Here is a 6,321-nt window from a genome sequence, read left to right as displayed (position 1 = left end):
AGGGAGCTACAGGGGACAGAACCAGTAGAAAAAAATTATGTATAAAGCAGTTAATAGTTTTCTACTTTAGCTACCAGAAGCAACGAAACCAGCAGAGGAGAGAGGAGATAGGAACAGATGATCGGGAGGATGATGGGATGATAGCTGCACCAGCCTGGAGCAGCTTAACTGTAGTGAATTTACACAGTAGAACTTGCTGAAAGCACCAAAAGGAGAACGTCACATTTGATGCTTCCCTCTGCCACTTTACCTCTGGCATTCCGCCAGGCCTTGTACTGAGCCAATTCAACTCCCCAGTTCAAATTACAATCTTTTTAGAAGAAAAAGATAAGTAGCAAAGGAAATCTAAAGAAATGCAACGAAGAAAAATACAGTCTAGAGAAATTTTGGCTGTGGCTGTGTTACGAAATTAAGCACTTTAATGTTAAACTCAGTGTTTACAAGCTCATTTGAATAAGAAAGGAGCTAAAGCTAACAAAGGCACCAGTCCAGTTTTACCTTGAAGACACAAAAAAAATATGTATATTCACAACTCATTTTTTAACTGTTAACAGGGACAGAAAATGAGAAATGTATCCTTTGCCTCCTTTCTAAAGTTAAAACAAAGAACATGAGAATCTATGACGGCTCCGAAAGTACAAGGGAAGGGCATTCAACCAAGTGTAGAAGGAGTAATATCATAAGAAGACTTCAGAGCACAATCATAGTAGAAGCAGCATATTTACATATACTGGTGTCTCTCCTGCAAAATCCACACAGTGGTATTTGACAATATTGCCCCACTACCTTTAGTTCTGTGATATTTGAGATGATGGGTGGATCACGTCTGTAAATCAATGTTGACTTACAGAAGTACTTTGGCAGAGAAAGGGAAGTCAAGGCCTAATGATGCTATTCCTACGGCTAAACAGAGGGACAGATGGAAGGGTCCAAGCTGGTAAATCCCATTGCTTCAGGTTTCAGAAAGTTCAGTTTCTACCAGAATGGGTAGATATATGAGGTTCTGTAAAAGGGTACTTTTCCCATTACAGTTTTTCCCTGCTCTGCTACACCTTTCTTTTTACTTTTTTTTTTTTCCCCCCCCATCTTCCCCCTGCCACGCGGATGTGGTACCAGGAGCTCCTACAACTGATACAGGCAAAAGTGTTTTGGAAAATGCACTTTGACACATTGACACGTTATGTCATCTATGCTACTATTAGCCCATTCACGGTTTCTGCAAAAAAAAAACTCAGAAACCGATACAATGAAAAAGTAAACACGTCAAATGTTACCGAAGTTACCAAAGGCTCTTGGATAATAAGCTGCTTAGTGCAGGATAAATGTACTAACTAAAGACCACAATGGAAGTTTATAGACAGTGCTCCCAAGGCCCCAGGACAGGCGAGTGAGAAGAGACACGTTTGAACATTTCTGCTTGTTCCATTTTTGAGATGTTGCTGAAAGACTCTCGGTTAGTCAGAACAGAAATGTAAGAAAAAAAATGGGTTCATAAATGGGATTTGGAACTGTGTATCATTGTGGTTTCTTTTTTTCTCACTTAGAGCCTTGTTATATGTCTTCTAATTTCTTTCCTAAAATAACGTGCAGTCTTTTTGCCCATTAGCTCATGCAAAGCAAGTGTAGTTAAAGCTGGCACGTTCAGTTTATAGTACTTCCCCAGGGATAAATCTACACGTAGCCCCTCCAGGGAGCTTGCATACACAGATATGTTGAGGGCAAAGTTGGCAATGCCTCTTGTCAAGCTGCAAGGGCAATTAGGATAGTAGGAGGGCCAGGTAATAGCTTCGAGAAGTTTAACTGGTACCGGCAACACCTCACAGCTCCAAGCAGCCTGCACAATCACCCGGCGACGTAGTCAGATGGGTTTTTAATCTTTTGTTATCAGCTAACTTTGGCAGCCAGTCAGAAAGGCAACAATAAGATACTTAGAAAATAATGTTTGTTGTCTGTTTGCACTGGGACTAGAAGAAGTAGCAGAAAATGAAAAAAAAGGTGAGCCATTTGCACAGTCAGAAAGGAGTCTTGGAAGAGGAGCTAGATTGCACAGGAAAAAGCGACAGCTGATGGTGGTGAGTTTTGCTTGAAGAAGCTGACCAAAGTGGAGGATAAAATTGCATTGAATACAAGGACGCTCTCAGAAGCCAAGAACCAGCCAAAGCCAGAGCTGAATAAACGTGTTTGCAGCTTAGGTTAATTAGAGTAAAGAGGCAGAGCCTGTAGACCCTGCAACCAAGTGAGCTGGTCTAAGGCTTGCCTAGGTCATCAGAAAAGGGCATTAATTCCGCTCAGCCCTTCAATAAACAATTTCTGTACTAAAATCTCTAACAAAGGATAGCTAATGGAGGTACCAGGGAAGGGGGCTGAAAAGCACTGACTTAGCTTTCATAAGCAATATGAGCTCAGCATCCCCATTTGTTGCAAGCTGGTATTTTGGCTCAAATTTCCATAAAAGTTACAGAGAGACAGTGAAAGCACTACCCGTCTGCTCTGCTCAGTTAGTGTGTTACATGGGAAACAAGGTGAGTGGGAGAGCTCACACAGACCTGTATCTCAGCTGAATGGTGGATATACTTTATAACCAATACTATATAAACCACACTGTGAAACATAAATAGTTAAAATATTTCAAAGCGATATTTAGGTATAGCAAATCACCCACACAAAGTTAATGAAAATGTAGGCTTAAATTCATGTTTGTCTCAGTTCCCTGATTGTTAAGGAAACATAACCACAAAGATCTTCTGAAAATAACTTTTATTAAATGAGAAGCGCCACAGGAAGGGACACACGTGTAGCAATGTGCAAGAAATTATAATAATTAATAAGATGTATTCAGTAAAAGATTTGGATGAAGTATGGTAACTAAACCTTGGTGAGGTCCTCTGAACCCTGCAGAGGAGGTAGGAAACCTGTGCAAAAAGAAAAGTCAGTGATCACATGGTTGCTTTATATATAGAGAGCCGTGGTAAGCCTGCACAGCAAAATCTGCATTAGGCTTCTCCTCACATTACAGTACTTCAGTCAAATAATCTTCTGACTTAAGACTTTGCAGGTAATCATTAATTTAATGACAATAACACATGCATTGTTATACACAAAGGACAAGCATGCAGTAAAGCACAGCGCATGCTATAGGGCATGACTGCATGGTTTACTTAAGGCAGCACTGAACTCAAACAGGCTTAACCAGCCGATCCAGGTAACATATTTACACATCCTTTGGGCATGATCATCCACTCCAACTCCACGTTAAGCTGATTGTTGGAGGAAGTACGCACCTGTGCTAAAGCCAGAGGCTAACCTTTACCTCTGGATGGATGACAGGAGTGGGCCACAGCTCAGGGTGAAAAGACATGTAGCGTGGAAGACAGAGAAGTCATTGAGCACATCTTGTCCCTAGGCCATTCTGATCCTAAAATCAGGCTAAATAGTTTAAAACATACAGAGGCAAAGATACTAATTTGCATTAACTGGGGAAAAAAAAAAGGTAGACAAAAAAATAGGGTACAAAAAGGGAAAATGAAGAATGGAGGACAATAGAAAGGAAATAACCCTCTTACGTGCTGTTTTCTTTTAGTTCCTTTCAGAATGCAACCCTCAGCAGGTAGAATATGCAGCCTGCCAGTCTGCACATGGTCTAAGAGCGCATTTCCTCCCCCAGCCCAGCTGTGTCCCACAGCCTGTGACTTTGGATGTCAGCTCTGGTATTTCATGATAATCTACAGCTAGAGGCAGAATAGTCTGGACAAACTGTCTACTACTGCACATGCTTTGGTTCTGATGTCTAGGACACCACTACTTTCAAAACTTGCAAGGTGAGAAGGCACTCATCTCTTGGTCCTCCACGGGATAGTCCTGCTGCATTTTTCTCCTTTTCCTCATCTCCAGCAGAAGCTCCTTGAGCAGGTCACGCTGTCCTCCTTTAACTTTCCTCTCTAGGCTAGTTCCTTCAGGTTACAGTATTCCTTCCTTGTTCTCAGTTTCAACCTTTTCTGGGAACAAGAAGGAGCACTATCCAATATTGTGTTCTCCGTATTGTGTTGGAAGAGCATTAAGACTATTTTCTGGTACAGTACTCTACCTTTGTTCCTATTTGCCTTTCCAGTTTGCTGCTTCTAACAACCCATTCTTCTCCTGCTCTGTAACAATTAAAGCATCATAAACAAAACAGTTATGCACATTACTGCTAAAAGGAGTTTGCTCAGCACATTGTAGTACACTGAAAATGTTTGTCTAGCACAGATCAACTGGGGGAGATATTAATGCCGCATTTAAAAGTATGTTTTTGAATAAAGGAACAAAAATGCAGAGAGAGAGTTATTATGAAAAGTTGGCTGGAATTCAGTTGTTTTTAAAATTTTTATTAGATTCCCTTCTCTATAATAGTTTTGTGTTTTATCTGCTCTCCTCCTTGGTCTTACAGGTATGATGAAAAAACCTAGAATTTTAGAAGGACCTTATTAGTGTGAGGAGAGCGAGCACATGAGAGAAAACCACACCCAAAGGCCAGAGTAAGTTTCCATGGGGCTTCTTGCACTCCTGCAAAACATGACCCAAGTCCACAGATCCCTTTTCAGTTTGAGCTGCTTATTTAGAACTCAGCAGGTCCTGTAATTATTCCACATCCCAGCATACCTATAAGCAAAACAGAAGTCACACTGTTTTCTGCATCATCTAGTGATGCTTAACTTATGTCACTATTAACCCTTGGGCAAATCAGAATAGCAAAGTATTTTTATAAGGATGGGGAATTGCTACACAGCAACGTCTTTATACTTGACAAAAGGAATGTCAGTGAAGTTGCCAACATTTTTAATATTGCTGGATTGTAATTTTAAATTCAGGTATAGAATTTTGTTCTGCATCTGAGAATTAAGTCTCTCACACACCTTGTTAAGGACCATTTCTTAAGGATATCTGGCGCCATTACTAGTCATTATTAATTTAAAAGCAGCAGCAGCCCTTCATGTGATACAACATCTGTCCAGACAGTCCACCACATTCTCTCTAAAAGCCAAGACACATCAGATGGATACAGCAAACAAAGAAAAGGAAAGAAAGGGGGCTGGAACACATGGTACAAAAGGAGGGTCAGGGATCTGGGATTGTTGTGCTTGTCTCAGAAGGGAAGCTAAGTGGCGACATCAGCTTGCTACCTTTAGCTATCTGGAGGTTAAAGAGAACTAGACCCTCCTCAGAGGTATAGAGGACCAGAGCAAAGGATAAGATGAAAGAGTCACAGGTGACTTCAAGAGAAATTTCAATTTCAAACATGAGGCAAAAAGTCTTCTCTGTGATTGCAGTTAAGCTGTTCAAGGAGGCTGCAGAATTTCAATCCATGAGGATCTTCAGACGCCTGTGGTCCAGACCCAGAGTATCACAGTCTAGCTCTGGCATTAGCCGTGCTTTGAGCATGAGGCTGGACTACATAACCTGCAGAGATCGCCTTTGACCGTATTTTATGATTCCATTAAACAAGATGAATCCTTTTATCACAAAAAAAGTTGAAATTACAGTACAAACCTTTTAGCTGGGGTTATGGACTAGGTATTTTTTCCCTCCTCTCATCACCTCTGCCTTTAAAAGGATAGCTACTTGAAAGAAGAAAAGGTATTTCAGCAGTTAAATGAATGTTTTAAATTCTTTGCAAGATGCCTTTTCCCAAAAGAATGACAGCTCAAAAGCACAATGCGCATTTAAATTTTTCCTTGGTGAAGGTAAGGCATACACAAAAAAGCTTTAGAAGACTGATTTGTATTTTCTGCCATGCTTATGAGTGACACAGATTTGAAGAAGGCACAGAGAGTCTACGTTACTAGTTGTAATGCTGAGTCAGATGCAGAGGAGTTGCTGGGAAGGGTCAGCCCAGCCAAGGAAGTTTCCAGGACTACATCATAGCCAATAAATTATATTTAGTTGGCAGGAACATCGTGCACTCCATAAATTCTAGGGTACAGTTACAGCCAGGAGCTGCTGCCCTCAGTCTTGTCACACACCTTTTGGGAAGCAGTGCCAACATGTTTTCATAACCTTTTTTCTGCATCTCATGAATTCCTACCATCCCTTTCTGACTTTTGCTCATCATATCTGAAATCAGGGATAATGGATACGGCTTTTTAAAACAAACAACAACAACAAAAAAAAAAACAAACACAAAAAAAAAGAGCCAAACAACAACACACTACCTTTTGAGCAATTTTAGGGAACTGGAGCTGGCTATGCGTGGGCTCTCATTCTCCATAAGCTTCGCTTACACAGGCGATTCGCTCCCTGCTCACTAAAACAAGGCGCACCTCCCCTGCAGGGGTCGCCCAGGCC

Source organism: Numenius arquata, chromosome Z, assembly GCF_964106895.1.
Source record: "Numenius arquata chromosome Z, bNumArq3.hap1.1, whole genome shotgun sequence".
Lineage (NCBI taxonomy): Eukaryota > Metazoa > Chordata > Aves > Charadriiformes > Scolopacidae > Numenius > Numenius arquata.
Note: the sequence above shows the minus strand (reverse complement) of the source record.